Source organism: Sceloporus undulatus, chromosome 9, assembly GCF_019175285.1.
Source record: "Sceloporus undulatus isolate JIND9_A2432 ecotype Alabama chromosome 9, SceUnd_v1.1, whole genome shotgun sequence".
Classification (NCBI taxonomy): domain Eukaryota; kingdom Metazoa; phylum Chordata; class Lepidosauria; order Squamata; family Phrynosomatidae; genus Sceloporus; species Sceloporus undulatus.
Window position 1 is genome coordinate 15785795 of NC_056530.1, and position 11418 is coordinate 15797212.

Sequence of the window (11418 nt, forward strand, 5' to 3'; positions counted from 1 at the left end):
TGGTTTGTTGTGAGTCAAGACAATAAATTAATGGATTTCTGTCTGACTCATGAACTGCTTTAAAAATTACATTTCAGTTCAGCCTTGAGAAGAAGAGGCCCTTAAAATTAATTACTTAACAAGGGCATCCATGAGAGTTAAAAGCAAGGTTTGTTAATTTGAAAATATCTGATAGTCTACAAAGTATCAGAAGTCCTAATTCACTGTTCTGGGCACCACAATTAAAAAAGGATGCTGACAAGCTAGAGAATGTTCAGAGGAGAGCAACCATATTGGTGAATGGTCTGGAAGCCATACCCTATGAGGAGCCTGGAGAAGAGATGGTTAAGGCATGATATGATAGCCGTGTTTAAATATTTGAAGGAGTGTCATATTGAAGATGGAGCAAGCTTGTTTTCTGCTGCTCCAGAGAATAGGACACAGAACAATGGATGCAAACTACAGGAAAAGAGATTCCAAGTAAACATTAGGAAGATCATCCTGACACAAGAGCTGTTTGACAGTGGAACACACTCCCAATGAGTTGTGGTGGAGTCTCCTTCTTTGGAGGTTTTTAAGCATGCTGGATGGCCATCTGTCGGCGGTGCTTTGATTGTGTATTCCTGCATGGCAGGGGGTTGGACTTGGTGGCCCTTGAGGTCTATTCCAACTCTGATTCTATGAACTCCACAATTTAATATTGTATTATAAATTGTATTATAAATATGGGCTTACTTTAAAATACTTGCTTGAGAAGGAGAGACCCTTAAAATTAATTACAAGGTGTTATAAACAAGGGCATCCATGAGAGTTAAAAGCCAGGGTTGTTAATGTGAACATATCTGATAGTCTACAAAGTATCAGAAGTCCTAACTCACATTTGCAAAGAGAAATCCTGTGACATGTTGATATTCAAGCTAATTTTATAAATTCTGGAATTCAAATTCATATCTCTTACAATCTTGATGGTTTCAAATAGCAAATGTACATATATTACACAAATATAACAGTCCCATGAATTTTCTTTCAGGTAAACAGAAGTCTCCCCCCTCCCCGCCCAATGTTTCCAGATAAATACAAGGCACAATCTAATTAGACAATCATTTTTCTATGAGACCTTATTAGTAGCACTTTAACAATAACTAAATGTCAGAGTTGTTCATCTGTGTTTCGGCTTTTGTTAATCAGAACATTTCTAGCATAGAAAACCCCAGTCACACAAGAATCTCAAAGCTTTTTTTCTTCAAGGTTGGGGAGGAATCATGAAATGGGATTCGATATTTGATCACTCATTTATAGCAGTTGCTTCATTGTCTATATTGATATGAAAGTGATTTCGAACAAACTGATGCCAGAGTTTTGGTATTCAAGAAACCTTTGTCAAAAGATTTCTACAAATTCTTAATTATGTAAATCTACCATTGCAATGAAAGCCAGTTTATGCATTAACCAGTTTATTGGGAACTATCTTATTTGTGAAACGTTTAAATTTATAGAGATGCAGTAAATATTCTAGGTATACCATTCCTTCAGTAGTTTAACTGTTTTAGAGGATTTTTCTCCAGAAATTCTACTAAAATTCAAAAGGATTGGAAGATCTTAAGCTTAATAATCAGCTATATGAATGACTGCCTCATTTGTCAAAGCCTGATTATCTTTTCACCCTATCTACATTTGTATGCCATTATTTGAACTCATTTGCATTTCGAACATTAAAAAACATGCTTGTAATAAGGCTATTATGAGCAAAGTAAATAAATTTATGGCTATATTTTAATGAGAGTACAAGGGAGTTCTCAGGGCCTGATAATTGGACTCCTTATGCAAGCAAATCTTGGAACATCATTAGGGCTTTTTGTTTTTGCCTGGCCAAGCATGATTTGAGTTCTTGTAATTTGTAACATATGAGCCAGATTTTTCAAAACTTGCGTCTAGCCCTTTGGTTTAAATTTGTACTGTTTGTTTGAGTAGATACAGTCGGCCCTTCTTATACATGGATTTTTTTTATACACGGATTCAAGCATCCACGGTTTGAAAATGTTCAAAAAAGTATAAATTTCAAATATCAAACCTTGATTTTCCATTTTTTATAAGGGACACCATTTTGCTATGTTATTATATCTCATGGGACTTGAGCGTCCACGGATTTTGTTATCCACAGGGGATCTTGGAACCAAACCCCAACGTATAACAAGGGTCCACTGTATTTTATTGAATACTAGACTTTATGCCACTGAAATAAACTGTTAAAACCTCAGGTTCTAAGGGTTTTATAAAAGCTGGAACTTTAGCTGTATTTTCCCATTTTTGTGAAAATGGGAGCTTCTGTTAACTTAGGACTAGTATTCAGCTGTTTGGCATAGCAAATTTGATGCTTAATTCTTCCAGATACAGACTGGCTCACCAAGGTGCATCTATAATTTTTTGCAACTGCTGGGATGGAAAAACACTCACTAGAAATGTTCTGTTAATGCTTCTCATATCTGATTAGTATCTAGGTATTGCTTAGAAACTCACAAAAAAATTAGCTGTGGCTGACTTAAATTTTCTTTTTCTGGAGGAATATTTTTGCAAGGAGGTTACCAGAAGCTCTGAATGACAGTTCAGAATGTATTGCACTACATTTTCTGATGTTATCCAGAAACCTGCAAGTGTAACTTCTGTTTTAACTCCTTCCTTTTATTACCTGACTATCAGGGAAGCGTGGTTGAGGCTGCCCTGACCTGACATGTCATGATGTCGACTTGCTAGGTGGGGTTCGCAGGGGACAGTAACCATTGGAGTTATCGGTAAGAGAAACTTTTTCTAATTTTTCACAAATAAGATGAAAAGACTTTCTTCTGGGTGATGGGAAGGATTATGTTAATTACTCCCTCTATTCTCTTTACTAATCTTCATTGTTTGACGTTCCTCGTTGACAATTTCCTCATTATGGCGGATGTGCCGGTTGACTGTAACAGGTGAGTATGAATGTGATTCTGCAGATTATAATGAGTTAATAGACCTGAATTAGAAGATTGTTCAAAGGACTTTATTGCAGTGCTTCTTGAGCTATCTGGTAAGGAGGAACTGGCTGTGGGTTTCCCCCCCTAATGTGCCAGGGGCCAATACTGTTGGATACAAGTATTCCTCTCTTTCCTACAGGCATCCAGCCAATGGCTTGCAGACTAACTTTAGCCAAGGATGGTACACTGCTCTATTGAATATTTTAAAAAAGCATTTGGAAAATGAAACTGAAATAGCACATATAAATTGCCCTTTGTTCACCATAGGACTGTCTACTCTTTGAACTAGTGCTGTGTTGGAAAAGTAAAACTCCCTAGATTTCAGTAGAATATTTGAGCTGGATTAAAGCTACAAAGCAACTCATTTTTCTTAACTTGCTTCTGTAACTAATTGGTTTTTGAAACAACAAGCTTGAACAGAGACACTTTTCTGTGTGTTACAGCCAGACTGTAATGCCCAGTTGTTCAATGGAACAGCAGTAGGTTGTATGCCTGTTACTCATTTTTCTCTTTCATTCTGTATGCTGGCTTAGTGTGAGCAATGGGAAGAGAAGCAAGAGGCAGGGTCCTATGGGTTGCTGCCCTATGCTGCAACTGGGAAGGAGGTTTTTGTGTGATGTCTTTTCCATTTTTCTCAGAATTTCTAATATCCAGTGGCCACTTGGAGGAACCAGAGAGCCTTTTCCTGAATGGTTACCAGAGGGACAGTTACTTACCTGTAACTGTAGTTCTTCTTTGTGGTCTCTGTGAATCATACAAATGGGTTTTCCTGAGCCTGTGCAGAAATATTCGTAACCTTATAGAATTGCTAGGGAAGACTTTTCAGCAGTAGCCCCACCCAGCATATATATATTTCTAGAGTTCCCATTCTTTTCACTCAGTTCTTTTTTGTCCATCGTGCTAGCAGCATCTAAAGAACTGATTCATTGAAGCACTCTTGTTTTGGGTATAACAGTTTTACAATTAATGGATTTGCCTTTTGACTACTCTTCTTATCGGATATTGGCATTGGCATAGTTTTTCTGGTTTTGACTTGGCTCGCTTCGACTATGCATCGCGATTTGGGCCTTGTTTGATGTTGTTGGTTTCACTTGGACTCTTTGACGATGCTTCCATCCAAGAATGGCTTCTCAATCCATGTTTTTCAAAAGTTGTGAGGAATGTGGTGCTAAGCCTCCATACCAGGACAAGCACACTGTGTCTTGTCAAGGGGCACAATGTGCAAACATTATAGGGCCTTCACCCCTAAGGCTCAGAAGAATCACCTTTCTAGACTCCAGGCAGTCTTATATGAAAAGGCTTTAAAAACACATGTGCCTCTCACAGTGAATGCCTCTGACTCGCCATTTCCAGTCCCGATGAGGCCTTTGACGATGTCTATGACTCCACTCACCTTGGATCTTCAAAACTGAGCCATAAGGTTTCTTTATCAGCCAAACGCCAGCTCAAACCCAAGCATAGGCCCAAATTCGAGGCCCACAAATCAGAGGACGTCCCTGCAAAAAAGTAGAAGTCCTCGAAGGTGGAAACCAACACTGCCTCTCGCTCGACCTCCAAGAAGTCCAAAGACAAAGAGGATAAGAAGAAGAAGAAGCATAAACACTCTTCTTCACACTCTTCCACCAAGAGGATTGGAGGGTCGACCGTCTGAAAAAACGTTATCACCTACTCCATCTCTCCAAGTGGTACAGACTGGTCAGTTCAGTTTCAGAAGGCGAACTTGCGGATCCCCCGGTGAGACAGCTTCATTAGTCTCCCTTGTCACATCATGCCCATGTCCCATATGTATCAGGTCAGCTCTCTCACCTCCCATAAGAATGAGCCTCCATATGTCTGCCTCCCCCGATATACCAGCAAGAAAACTGATACAAACTTGAGCTGTGATTTGAATCTGAACATCAGTATGAATCTGACCCACAGTCCTGTCTCGATACTGTTGGAGACCAGTATCGGCATCGGCAGCAGAGAGAATGCTATCACTACTCCCTGCTGCACATCACCCAGGTTTCTGACCTTGTCTTTGACAGGGAAACCAGTCACTATTATCTCTCTATAGAACCTGGTTTATTCTAAGGCATTATCCCTGTGATCTCCCTAAAGGCTCTTGGGGATCCCCTACGAGTTCGTTGATTTTACAGTTGTCTCCATCGTCATGACCTCACCCTACAGCTCCTCAGCAGGTATGTTCACAGACTGATGCTCCACCTGTCCCACCTCGCCACAAATCCTTGGCTGTTCACCACATCCGGTAGCATCAGTTGAATCTACCTTATCTTCTCCAGACTGACTCTGTGCCAGGTCCCCTTCCAACATTCTGGTGACCCACGAGTCGGATTCACCAGCTGATGATGTCTGCTCCTTTTCCATGCAGGGACTCACAATCAAAGCATCCCTGACAGATGGCCATCCAGCCTCTGCTTAAAGACCTCCATTAAGAAGGAGACTCCACCACACTCTGAGTGAGTGCATTCCACTGTCGAACAGCTCTTGCTGTCAGGAAGTTCCTCCTAATGCTGAGGTGGAATCTCTTTTCCTGTAGCTTGCATTCATTGTTCCAGGTCCTAGTCTCTGTTGCAGCAGAAAACAAGTTAGCTCCCTCCTCAATATGACATCCCTTCAAGTATTTTTAAACAGGGCTATCATATCTCCCCTTAACCATCTCTTCTCCAGGTTAAACATCTCCAGCTCCTTAAGTCGTTCCTCATAGGGCATGGTTTCCAGACCCTTCACCATTAAGAACTACTGTCAGATAGTTCTTAATGTTTTGGTGGATTCTCTTTTCCTGTACAGTTGGCTTTCGGTATCTGCAGGAAATCGGTTCTGGATCCCCACCCAGCGCACATGGATACCAAAATCTGCAGGCAGGCAGCTGCGCCACCATTAGAGCCAAAGGGTCGTCACTTGAGGCCCAGCCTTGCCCTGCCCCAAATGGGCCCTTAAGAGGAGGAGGCTGCCCAGGCAGAATGCTCTAACCACTTCCCCTTCTTCTGAAGTCCTTTTAAGGAGGCGAAGGAGCCACTGGGCTGGTTGCTTCTTTGCTTGCTTGTTTTTTTGGCTGGGACTCAGCCAGCCCTTCCTCTCCTCCCTGGTGGGTCTGTCCGTCTCCCCCTTTCCTGGTTCCTCTCTACTGTAGGCTTCTCTTCTTCCCTTTTGGGTTTTTTTTTAGACCCCCGATCCCCAGCTGTGCACCCTGCATCCTCGTTCCAGCCCCTGTTGTGGATACCAAAATCTGTGCATGCTCAAATCCTGTTTTTCTTAATGGTGGCAAGGGCAGGTGAGCCCTCTAGCACAGCCACATGTAAGCTCCACCTTTAAGAAAAATGTCAAGTCCATTGATACGGAAGGCAGGCTGTACATGATATCAGCAGCACAAGTGGTATATGCCAGAATCTGGAAGAAGAAAAACACACCAAATACTGACAACTAGATTATTAAATTAAATGACATGATGCAGATGAATAGGTTCATTAAGTTAATTAAGGAAAAGTCCCTAAATGAATATGAAAATTATTGGGAAGCCATCATATGATATTGGAGAGATAAGTGGGATGATTTGGCAATCATAGGTTGTAAGATAGTGGTACTTACAATGTAAAATATATACTATACATATGGAATAAGTAAAATGTCAGTAATATAAAATGTAAATATGATTGGGGAAATAATGAAAGAATTTAATAATCTATATTAAAACTGTGAAAACAGAAATTATTGATTGCAATCAGAAATTATTGATTGCAAGTACAAATGAAGAAAATAGAGATATACCATTTGTGGATAATATAGACACAGATGTAGAATAACCATAGGTGTAGTTAAATAGAAGAAAAATTAAGGTTTCGAAGAGTCACCAAATCCACTTATGAAATGACTGAAACAAGGGAAGAGGGGGGGAGTTTAATTACAGTGAAAATACTGAAAATGTTACCAAGTGTTTGTGTATGTGTGTGTGTTTGTATGTGTATGTCCCGGGATGCGGTGGCTCAGTGGTTAAGACGCTGACTCTACTGATTGCAAGAGCTGACTCTGATGATTACAAGATCAGCAGATTGGCACTTCGAGACACAATTGCCATGTGACGGATTGAGCTCCCATCACTAGTCCCAGCTTCTGCCAACCTAGCAGTCCGAAAGCTTGTAAAAGTGCAAATACATAAACAGATGCCACTTCAGTGGGAAGGTAACAGCGTTCTGTATAGTCATGCTGGCCACATGATCACAGAGTCATCTTTGATAACACTGGCTCATTAGCTTAGTAACGAAGATGAGCACCACCCCCTTCAGTCAGACACAACTTGACAAGCTTGTGAAAGGGGAAACCTTTACCTTTGTATATGTGTATATAGACACACACATATATATTTATGTGTGTTTAAGGATACATGGTGCTAAATAATTATAATTTTTTTAAATAAAACTTGAGCAACCGTTTGTGATTAAGTTGATTATCTACTGTACAATGTGAAATAAAAATTTGACCTTCTCAGATATCTATTTAATTTAATTTCAGGGATATTAAATTAACAAAGACTGGAAACTTCGTTAGATTCAGGAAACCTTTGGAGGTTAGGAATTTCAGTTTTGGTTAAATAATGGTCATTCCGTTCATCAGAAGAGCTGTTGTGTTATAACAATCCTTTTGTGGCAATGTATCCCTCTGGTATCAACACACTTAAATCCTAATTCACAAAGTCATGTGTTTATGTTCTTGATAACTGAGAAAACTATTTTAGATTCCTAGAAACTGTTACTATACCTTTTGCATTTCCCTTGCAATACTGTAGGAAAAATTGTCCCATTTGGGGTGTCAGCATAGTTTTATCAATCAAAATAATCATTATATCTCAGGAGAACCATGTGAATTCCCCATCTGTTCTGTCTATATTCATTTGAGCAGTACAAGATGGGGTAAATGGATTTTTTAATATTCATTCCCCCTGAAATTAATGCTAGTAGTAATAAATTGGTGCAGCAGTAATTAATTTCTAAATGAATAGTGACTTATTATACTCTAGATATTGCTCCCATAAAAAGAAATGAGATAAAGAAACAAGGGGGTCATGCAGATGGGGCAAAAGATCTGATTGGCGCAGGACCATGGTAACTGCATGGGTCCAGTCCTGATCCAGACTATGTCTGCAGAAGACTAGAAGAGACAAAATAATTTTCTTTGTTTTACTAATGTTGATTATTTTAATGTTGTTTTGTCTGCTTATTATAAATTGGCAAAAGCGGTGAGGTTCCTTATAGTTTAGGTGTTCTTTACAATTCAGAACATAGTAGTTCAATTTGTAACAATAATACTTTAAGAAGCAGATTCAGGTCCTGTACAGACTGGTACCTTGTCCCAGCCTGTGGGCGAAGTCAGGATGCAGCGTCTTGATGCTCTGACTCTGCCCCCAGGGCGTCATGATGCCACGCATCATTCCAGACAGCGTGTGGCATCATGGAGTGCCTCCAGTGCTGCATCCAGATGATGCAGTGCTAAAAGGGCACCAATCAGTTACGCTGCCGCACCTATGGCACCCTTTGGAGCTCCTTTTTGCACCCTCCAAAGGCCAGATCAGGGCCATGGTGTGAGGATGCTGAGGCCACGATCCAGCTGAAGAAGGGGCGTCTGTTTGTACAGCCCCTGAGTTAATAGTTATTCCCTGAATAAATTGCACAATTTAACTGTGATACTTTTGTGCCATACAAATTATACATTTATGTTCCTAAAGTAACAAAATGCCTTTCAACCTGTAACGGGTGCTAATATTGCATCCCCCCCCTCCATTTTTTTACATCTCTAGGTAAAATCTCTCTAATTTTCAGATTTCCAACAAATAATTTTAAAGGACTCTTGAGAACATGGACAGAGTGGCTGATTTTTGAAGTACTGTCTCAAGTTAGAAAGCTGACTGCTGTCAAGTTATAGTACAGAATCCAGATTGTTGCTCATTCTTAAAACTTCTACTTCTTTATGCAAAATCTCCTTGTAATGTCTGAGTCCTGCTTGAATTTGACAACACTTTTAAAAGCAGAAATATTTATTTATTTATTTATTTCAGGGATTTATGTCCCGCCTTTCTCCGACAGTGGGAATCAAAGTGGTATACAATACAGTGCTACCTCGGGTTACGAAATTAATTCGTTCCGCCGTTCCGTTCGTAACCCGATAATTTCGCAACCCAAAAAGGCTTTCCGTTAGTGCTGGAAAGCCGCTAGCCGCGCTTTGCGTTTGAATTTCGCGCCGAAATAAATTTCGTAACCCAAAAAAATATCGTAACCCGGAACAGTTTTTTCCAATCTAACTTTTTCGTAACCCGGAAATTTCATAACGCGATCATTTCGTATCCCGGGGCACCACTGTAATTTGAAAAGATGTAAAAACATTGATTACAACAGTTAAAAATAATTAAATATTATTGATTTTAAGACTAAGTATAAAGCACATAGTAACAACCAGTAAAAAACGTAAAAAGCATTTACATAACACATGACATAGCACAAGTAACATTCCTTCACCAAATGCCTGCCTAAATAAAAATGTCTTTAGCTGCCAGCGAAAAGAGAGCAGGGAGGGGACCAAGCTGACCTCCCATGGAAGGGAGTTCCACGGTCTGGGAGCAGCCATGGAGAAGGCTCTCTTTCGAGTCCTCACCAACCATACTTGCAAAGGTGGTGGAATTGAGAGAAAGCCCTCCTCTGCCGATCTTAGCACTTGAGCTGGCTTGTATAGGGAGATACAGTCCTTCAGATAGTCTGAACTCAAGCCATTTAAGCCTTTAAAAGCAGCACTTTGAATTCTACTCTGAAACAGAACTGTAGACAGTGAAGCTGTTTCAGCTATATGTCAGAGACAGCTTTGGTCGCCCTGGCAGATTTAAGGGGGAGGCCATGGTGTTGAACAGGCATCCCCCCCAGCACAACCTTCTTGGTCCACACCTCCAAGAAGGAACAGAGCCACGGTAAATGCTCCAATCCCCACTCCAGAGAGACAACCCAGAAGGATACCATGGTTGATGGTATTAAAAGCCGCTGAGAAGTTTAGCAGAACCAGTAGGGTCAGACCTTCCCTGTCCAATTCCCTACATAGGTCATCTGTCAGGGTGACCAAAACTGTCTCTGTCACATAGCCTGAAGTCAGACCCAAATGGGTCTAGATAATCCATTTCATCCAAGAACCCCTGGAGCAGGGAAGCCACCACACACTTTAAAACCTTCTCCAAAAACTGGCCGATATTTCTCCAATCTGGTAAGAACTAGGAAAGATGTTTTTCATTAGCGGCCTCACCGTAGCCTCTTTTAGACATGCTGGAAAGATCTCTTACTGTACTGAGGCATTCACTACTATCTTTATCAACAGCCAGGATGGGCATGGGTCCAGTATTCATGTGGTGGCTCTCACCCCTCCAAGGATTATTGTCAAGATTCTCAGGGCTGGAAGAGGAATGTATTTATTTACTGGCAGATGCACTGCCATATGTTTCAAGTGGTTATTTGTTTTCTCTTAAAAATTAAAAAGAGCTGTGTTTCCTATGTATTTGAGCAAATTTGGCATTTTAATTTTTATATGTAGATTTTTACAACAAAATTAGGTGTTATATCACCACTTTGGATTTTACTCTATTACTGTTTTGAAATTGTCATTTTAATATATTTAACATATGTATTCTTAATCTTTTATGGTATTGTTTACAACAATAAACATGCTCACTTAAAATTAGTCCAGTGCTTCTTAGGGAGTCTGAGTGGAGGACCAACAGTTTTTCTTCTTCTAATATGTTAGGGATTGGTACCATACTTCTACCATTGGCTACAATTGTTCGTTCTTTCTTGAAAATGCACCACAGACTGAGGAGCTGATGACTCACGGACTACTACTTTCACTAGCACTGGATTAGTCTTTCTGACCCCTAGATTGGGCTTCTTGATACTGCTGTTATAGAGATCTGAGGCTAAATCCAATTTTATCACCAGCTAGAGCAGAACGGATGATTAGTTTTAGAGAACTTATTTTCCCCTCCTTTCCCCTCTCCAACTCGCCCATTCTGTCATTATCTGTTTCTGTTGCTTCTTGTCCCAGATTTGGATCATATGGAAGTTCTAAACCGCTACGAAATCAGCTTTTTGTCCTTAAAAGCAAAGAAATTTGTTTATATGGTCCATATAGACTTAATGGGTTTTTAAAAAAAAAACAGCTTTGTTAGGACATCTTTGTAATGAAAATAACATAACATCCAGACTTAAAGGAGCTCAGAATCACATACAGTGCGCCTGCGTTATATGCAGACTTGAGCACACGCATTCAAGGCGCGGGGCACAAGGGGCAGTGTGTCCCATTCAAATGAATGGGGTGCGCACTCGTGGTGCCCCATGTGCGCCTGTACCACCACGCATGAGCCACATTCAAATGAATGGGGCTCCTGCATACGCAGAATTAGCCTTATGCG

General features: G+C 40.5%; 1 long non-coding RNA gene across 2 annotated transcripts in view; it reads left to right on the forward strand.

The window, feature by feature from the left end:
- Window positions 1-2067: 2067 nt before the first annotated feature.
- Window positions 2068-11418, forward strand: part of LOC121915757 — a 14845-nt gene continuing 5494 nt past the window's right edge. For both annotated transcript variants that reach the window (XR_006100744.1, XR_006100745.1), the window contains exon 1: window positions 2068-2768. This is a non-coding gene — a long non-coding RNA (uncharacterized LOC121915757). The remainder of the gene's footprint in view (window positions 2769-11418) is intronic.